This window comes from Panthera tigris, chromosome C2 (assembly GCF_018350195.1).
Source record: "Panthera tigris isolate Pti1 chromosome C2, P.tigris_Pti1_mat1.1, whole genome shotgun sequence".
Lineage (NCBI taxonomy): Eukaryota > Metazoa > Chordata > Mammalia > Carnivora > Felidae > Panthera > Panthera tigris.
Genome location: NC_056668.1, coordinates 44,001,780 through 44,009,960, shown reverse-complemented (window position 1 = coordinate 44,009,960; position 8,181 = coordinate 44,001,780).

Below are 8,181 nucleotides of genomic sequence, written 5' to 3'. Positions count from 1 at the left end.
ATCACAACCTTTATATCTTGCCATAGGTGAGTTATTTTAACTCCTTTTAATTTAGATTCTCCTGTATCCTAAAAAAGAATATATTACTTAAAATCTTTAATGTTATAGGTGTACATTTTTTTTTGGTGTTCTCCATTTTGTAACTTCATGGCTACTGCTATTACAGAAAAAAGTCTATTCAAAATATGCCAGAAGAGTGCAAATTTAGTGGAAAAAAAAGAGGCGGAAAATAAAATTTACCCTTGAGTTTTTTTTTCAAGGGAATTCATGTTGTTTTCCATTTATCTTTTTTTCTGCCTCCCATAATGGTCAGAAGGTAAAGTTTTATGTTTTTATAGAATAAAGTGGTTTAGTATAGGAGTTTAATTCCAGTTTTTATTCTCTAGATGATCGCCATATACACACTGAGTGTATATATTAAAGTGAATGTATGTATATATGTATACATATTAAAAGCAGGTGAAATTACTACACTGAGGAATGCTTTTTGTCCCAAAGAAACACATAATAAAGATTTGAAACAAGTGCTGGTTTTAAAGCACTTCAGCTTGGCTGTCCAAGTTGTTACTTAAGAAGGCTTGTAAACTTTATAGTCTTCCTTTTTAGTAAGAAAAATATTTATAAATTTGGATTGTTTTTCTTTGTTTTCTGACTGTGGTATTCAGTTGTGGCCTTAGGGCTTTCCTTCAAAATATTTTGTCTCTTTCTGGCAATATGTTTTATTATGCACAGTCAAGAGATATTAATGGCATTATCATGGCAACTTAAAAATATCTGCCACTAAAATTATTTATCCTTTAGTAATAAGTTCAACTTAATCTTGGCTTCCTGTTCATAAATGGACCAAATCAAAACTATAATGAGAGGGGCACCTGGGTGGCTCAGTCAATTAAGTACGACTCTTGGTTGTGGCTCAGGTCATGATCTCATGATTTATGAAATCAAGCCCCACATCAGGCTCTGTGATGACAGTGCTCAATAGAGCTGGTAAAATAATTACCCATAACTCACAAAGGCAAAATAGAGGCATCTATTTTATAATCATTATCACATTCCATTAAACAAAAATGCACCCTTTGAAAATTTCTAAATTTGTAATTAATCTCATGGACTAAAATTGTCCCAGTAAAGTGCCATTAAAAATAGCTTTCTCATGATGTTCTGATTTCTATAAAAAGAATGACCTAGCCACATTTAGGTTAAGATTCTGCTTAAATATTCCCCAAATTTGACACTTTATATGTTAAACAAAAACTTTTCTGGCTAAGCACACTTACGGTTTCAGAATTCTTTATTTTCTCTTAACTATGCCATCAGTAATGTTTATTCTTTGTGTTCTAGGGTCATTTTTCAAAAAGAAACATTGTGTAGCATTCTGAAAGTTATGCTCTGCATGACAAAGCACAGAAATGTACAACATTCAGTTCTGGGGATTTTGCCCAACTGCTCAGGGTTTGAAGTCACTGTTTGGGGTCATTTGGAACAATCAACATTTTGAAACAACCGGTTTCCTGCCTTGGCATTCATTTCCTGTAGCTACTCTTCTCTTTAAAAACCTTGAAATTCCTTGCTCAAAATATTATCCTCACCACTTTGAAAAGTTCACCGATAGAGAATATTTAGAGAGAGATTTTCCTCTTTCAGATTTTAGCTGGGATATTAATAGTAATATTTATATGCCTTTCTTAGAACCTTTGGATTCTGTCTGTAAGAATCCATGAAATATCTGAACTGTTTTATCTAACACTTTAGTATATTATGTGTATGTGTGTGAGTGTGTGTATAATTTCAAGTTTTATAATGCCATTATTAAAGACTAATGCTAAATAAAGGAGAAATGAGTAAATATACATGACTGTGTTATTTTAATAAAAACACATTGTTTTAATCAGGGGGAAATTGGAGAACGTATTATTGCTGCACAGTTGAATTAAAACAAAGACTATAGCCAATATGCTGTAGTGATTTTGGTTAGCTGCTGGTCTTATGACATGTGTGTTACTTAATGAGAGAAATTAGACTGAGATCACTTCATTGAAGAATTATTGTATATTTTCCACTTTATATGATCATCAATACCCATCGACTTTTCATAAGACCCAAATTTTCAACCATGATGCTTTCCTTACTTTGAATATCTCTCACCAAAGGCCAAGTGGCTATTTCAATAGTACTGGCATTGAAAGGTATCACAGAATTCTAAGTTGATTTCTTAAGCTCTTGGCCGATAATGATTTGAGTAATAAGTGTTCTGATTCTATATGCTTTTCTTCTGCAGTTGTTTTTGTCAGCATCACATTTTGATGATTTCTCAATAATAATAGTCCAGAGAAATTTAGTACCCATTTGCTCTTTGTCAGTTTGCTTTAAAGCTCTACACCTTTCTCTGGTCTTTGAATATAACACTCAGATCTCTATCTGAATGGCTAGGACTATTTTTAGCGGCTAGTCAAATTATTTTATATTCATTAATATTTTAAGTAGGGAAAAATGTATTACTAATGGCTTGATTTCTCAGCCATGTGTTCTGTTAATAATAAAAAAATATTCTTCCCTCTGATTACTTCTCTTACTATTCTCAAATATGCCTTCTCCCCAAAAGTTTTACAGTTAGAATAGTGGTGTTAAAAATTTATTTCTAGATGTCTAAGTGATGTTTTCCAGTTTAGATATACTATGAGCAACCACTAGAATGTTAGATACATTTTTATATAACCTATTTTAGTCAAAAACACCAATTCCTTTCACTTAAATTTAAACTAAATATTATTATAAAAATAGATGTGTGGATTAAATAATTAGCAATTGATAAAAGATTAATTATCCTGTTCAGAATAGCCAGTGTTTGGGGACATTAATTTATAAAGTTCTCTATAACATTCCATGGGCTTTGGGTGGCTTATATGATATTAAATGGTTGTTTCAACCACTGAAACTATCATGTAAGGTTTCAAAAACATTTACTGCCATTCCTTCAAGAAAGTTTGTTATGGGGCTCAATGAGGGTTCAGGTCATTAAAAGGCAATATGAGTTGTATGGTTATTATTGTGAAAGAAAAATCTTTTAAAGAATCATGACAAAGGAGGTTTATTCTACATTACTGAGGGAATTTATCACTAATATGATATTTTGAGGAAGGCAATTAGTTCAGATTTATTAAAGAAGACTAGAATTGGAAGGAACAGAAATAAAAATATGTTCAATTAGTATTTTTATAACTATTTTCAGAAATAAGGTTAATATGGAACTTGAATATGGCTAATATGGCTAAAAAATAGATTATTCTGAAACACTTGTCCCTTTTAGTAATAACTTGTGTGTTACTTCTAGGGGTAGAATGGTTGCATAATAAATCCATATAAAAATTAATTATTGAATAATGAAATTATTAGATAATAAATATGTCAAATCTGTAAAAGACTTAACTCTCAGAAATAAATTTGAAGACTATAGGTAAAGGCATTTTGTTCTCACATGGAAATACTATAGTGCTATTTTTTCTCTATATTTTATCTCAATTAATGTCAAATGAAATTTATTTTTTTTATTATATAGCAATCACTAAAAGCAATTTTAGCTGTCAAATAGATGATTTATGGAGGTCAAGTTAATGAGGACAGTTCTCCTTGAAGTGCTTTTATTCCAGAGAATTTTAAATTAAATTAGATTATTTAGGATGGGTGATAATAGAATGATATCCAATACATTTTGAAGTAACTTTTGAAAAAATTATAATTCCACATTTTAGTCAACATAACAAATGCACTTTGGTTGGTTTTCTTGATCTAGATATTATACATTGAGCAACAATAATAACCATTTATCTTCATTTTGAATATATAAATGCTGGGAGTTAGAAATATTCTATTTATAGTTTCAGTACAAGGTTGAATGCACTTATCACACTTCATTGGTTGCACATTTTATAGTTAGAAAAAGTGTTAAGAGTCTTTTTTATTGATTTGCAGGCTAAGCAATTTCATTTTTTGTTTTCATACTTTGACCTACAACCCTGGGATCCATTAGGGCACTACAATAGCAAGGTGTAGACACATCAACTACAAAGAAATAGAACTAAAATGACACTGTCTCCAGCTAGGGATGCATTAATAGACCTGAGAATTCAAACGTAGAAAAGGCAATTTTTTCCTGCTGGGAAGTGGAGTCCTCAAGAGAGCCATTTCAGACTGAAGAACATGATATGAAAATCAATAAAGGCCCTATTGTGCTACTGATGTGTCCGGGAAGTGTCATTTTATATCTTGCTAGTGGATATCGGAAGGAAGTTAAAGCTACTTTGCTCATAGTAATTGGATGAATCCTCTCTCATCAGTGGTCTATTTTGCTGCTCAAAGTAAAAGTAAAATATACTGCGGGGTCCAGTTTGAAATGAGATATCATGAAAATGAATTAATATGAAAACTGTTACATCTTTTCACAGATGTGAAAAAGGAATCAGTGATGTTTTCCAGTCTTAAAATTCTTATAATTAATGTATGAATTTAAACACGTAACTGTAAATACTGGGCCAATTGGCTGGAAAACGTGGTTGGGGAAACAGCACATTGGCTAACCAGGTAAAGAAACTTAAAAGGCATCATTGTGAATGTCAGAATGATTTGCAGACACTGAATAGATGATTTGAAAGATTTAATTTTTTAAATATGTATTGCATTATAACTAGGAGACTTATATGCTTGGAAGCAATCTAGATATGAATTCCTGGAATCTTCATACTTTATGCTACTAATACTATTTTTTCCCAGATCACTATAATAAAAAGTTTGAGAATTTTATGACAAATATCTTTGGTTTCCCCAAAAGTCACTTACTTGTTTGTTGCCTCATTATTTTCCCCAAAGTATATTTATCCTATGAAAAATCCTTATAATTTTTTGTTTGTTACTATATGATATTTGAAACAGACTGTGTAAGGTAAGAGCAATTATTAAAATTTGAGGCTTATGTTTTAGTTTTTTAAGTTTATTTATTTATTGAGAGATTGTGTGTGTGTGTGTGTGAGAGAGAGAGAGAGAGAGCAGGGGGGAGCAGAGAGAGAATCCCAATCAGGTTCCATGCTGTTAGTGTGGGGCCCAATGGAGACTCAATCTAAGGGACCCATGAGATAATGACCTGAGCTGAAATCAAGAGTTGGTGTTTACTGACTGAGCCACCCAGGCGCCCAAGATTTAGAGTTTAGTTTCTACATTTTTCATCTCTTGCTTTTGCTTTGTTCCATGAAGCATTTGTACTGGCTAAAACCCTTAAATTTACATAGTATATTCAGAAATTTTAAAACTTCTGAATTTGAATGTTTACTTAATTCAGATGAGCTTCCTTAATTATTGGTTTGTGGAAAACTCTTAAGAGTCAGAATTCATTAATTTATGTATTGGTTCCACAAGCAATGTTTGAAAGATGACCAGTCATAATGTAAAATAAAGAGCTTTTCATAAATGAATGCATTAAATGAATTGACAGTTAGGAAATTGGTCATTTATATGTATCAAGTCATTGTGTAATACACTGGCGCTCATAAAAATAATGACCTTGAAAGGTCAAAATAGTCAAAATTAGAGGAAGTGGAAATACAAGGGAACAAAGATGTTTTAATTGAGAAACAGATGAAATTAACAATGCAAGTAGCTTTTACAAACAAAGGTGGTGACAATTGGCCGTTATTACTGTGGCCATGTGGACCAAGCAGAGGAAAGAAATCTGCTCCTTGCTCCCTTATTCTTGGGAGCACTGACTTGCATATTTCAGTGTCTGAAAATTCCATGGATCTCCCCGAACCTCTAACACCTTTTATTAATTCTGGATATGTGTTCTTTCAAATGAGCCTTATAAAAGCAAAATGTTTGTTGAGAAGATCTGAACTCATATTATGAAAAAATATATATATTTTACCAATTCTGAGAAGCACATTTTTTTTCATTTTGTTATTTGTGAAATTGTAATCCATTTTACAATCGTTGGCAACTCAGCACTATGTAATAGTTGAGCTAGCAATTTATTTATTTTTTGTAAATAGCAACACAAAATCATGATTCAATATAACTTACAGCATCTTAGACTTGATATATGGAATCTAATTATAAACATGGCAATTAAAACCAGTGAACAGCCATATTTACGCTATTGTTGAAATAGTAGCTATAATTTTAAAAATAAGAGGAAATAGACTTTATGTTCTCCTTTATTGATTCTAATAAAAATTTCTTCTTTTCCTCTTTCTGGTTCTATTTTGTCTCCATTTCCTAAAATTATCAACATGGGAAAAATGTTTTTTTTCCCCATATACATTCTCCCCCATCCCCTTTGGCCTCTATACTGCTGATAGCTATGTTTATAAAAAAAAATGATCATGCTATTCTCTTCTTTAAAATCTCTCAATCTTTTTTTACATCTTCAGGATAAATTTCCAACTCCCAAAATGATATACAAGATCCATTATGATCAGAACTCAATTCTCCCCATCTTTCATTTCTCTCCACTTTTCATATTTACCCTTGTCTAGCTTTACAAAATAACTTGCATATCCTCATTTGTGAAACTCCCATGTGATTGCACATAATGTTTTCTTCATGGGTGTACTATCTTGCAGAATTGTTGAACATAGTAATAAAAGCTTTTCATAAATGAATAAGTAAATGGAATTGATGAATAGCAGTTGGTTATTTATATGTATCAAAAACATCAATCTAATCACAACATTTCTATAAAGGTTGATTTCACTTGTGCAGATATTATTTAAAAAACACATTTCTGTTATTTATTTATTTATATGTACATGTATGTTCACACAAAAAACTCAGAATATTTTATTCTCTACCACCAAAAATGTATTTTATTCTGACCTCCACAAAAGTTATCCAATGCTGTGTTACCTGTTCATACCTGTTTTATACACAAATATGATTTCAGTGTTAAGTTTTGATGAAATAAAGAATAAAACAGTTTATTTCAAGGGTCTTAATTTCTATTTCTCTCTCTTCCAGTGGACTATAAATTCCAAACTAACATGAGTCAAGTGTGATTTCTTTGCAGTTGTATTTCCAACTTCTAGGAAACTATTTGGTTGGCTGAATAAACTATGTTTTAGCTTTGGTGCATTCTAAACTATGCAGGTATAATTTCAGTAAAAAAAGCATATTTTTCTGTGGCTGATCGTTTTAAGAAATTAACAACTATTTGAAACATGCCTATTGCTGGCAAGGAGAGTCAAGGAGATTTTTGTTTTACTCACTGCTTAGTAAACAAAATATTTTACATAAATAAGTAAACTAATTTTGAATGAAAAATCAGATTTTGTTTTTACTATGTGAAAGTAATTTGTGAAACACAATAACTAATACTGAGAGAACAGCATATTTCTTGTGTTTGGATTTAACCAAGAGTTGTTTATAACTTCAAAAAAATCATATCACCAGTGGCAAATGTACTTTTGATTTGAGTCACCAATAAAATATACCCTATCCTACACGTGGATTTGTACTTTCAAAATGATTCTAAATGTAGGTTATAAACTTGTCATTGTTACACTAATAATGTGATTGAGCAGTTACATGTTGAGCAACATGGGGAAAATGTTGTTGTTGTTTTTTCTATATACATAATTTTACTAAAGTTAATTTTCTTTTAATTTTACATTATGTTATATAAAGCATAATATACATATACATATACATATATATACTTTTAAAATGTGAATTATGGATGATATTATATTTAGCAAAGAATATGTTTCACAATATTTGTTACAAAACAAAAAAGATACAGTTTCAGCAAAGTTCAGATCTCCTGAGCTAGACTTTCAAGTTGCAGGTAGACATGACAGCATAATAGTAAGAAACTCACTTTTTATATTACATTTGGTTTAGTGGGCGTCTGGCTGTCTCAGTCAGTTAAGCCTCCGACTTCAGCTCAATTCATGATCTCACCGGGTTCGGGTGTTTGAGCCCTGCATCTAGCTCTGTCCTGACAGCTCAGAGCCTGGAGCCTGCTTTGGATTCTGTGTCTCCCTCTCTCTCTGCTCCTCCCTCATTCATGTTGTGTCTCTCTCTGTCTCTCAAAAATAATAACAAATAAACATTAGAAAATAAATTTTGTTTGGGAGCTGTATAGAAATTTTATTTCTGCAATGTAGTTGCTGATATAAAATACATGGACATGAATTA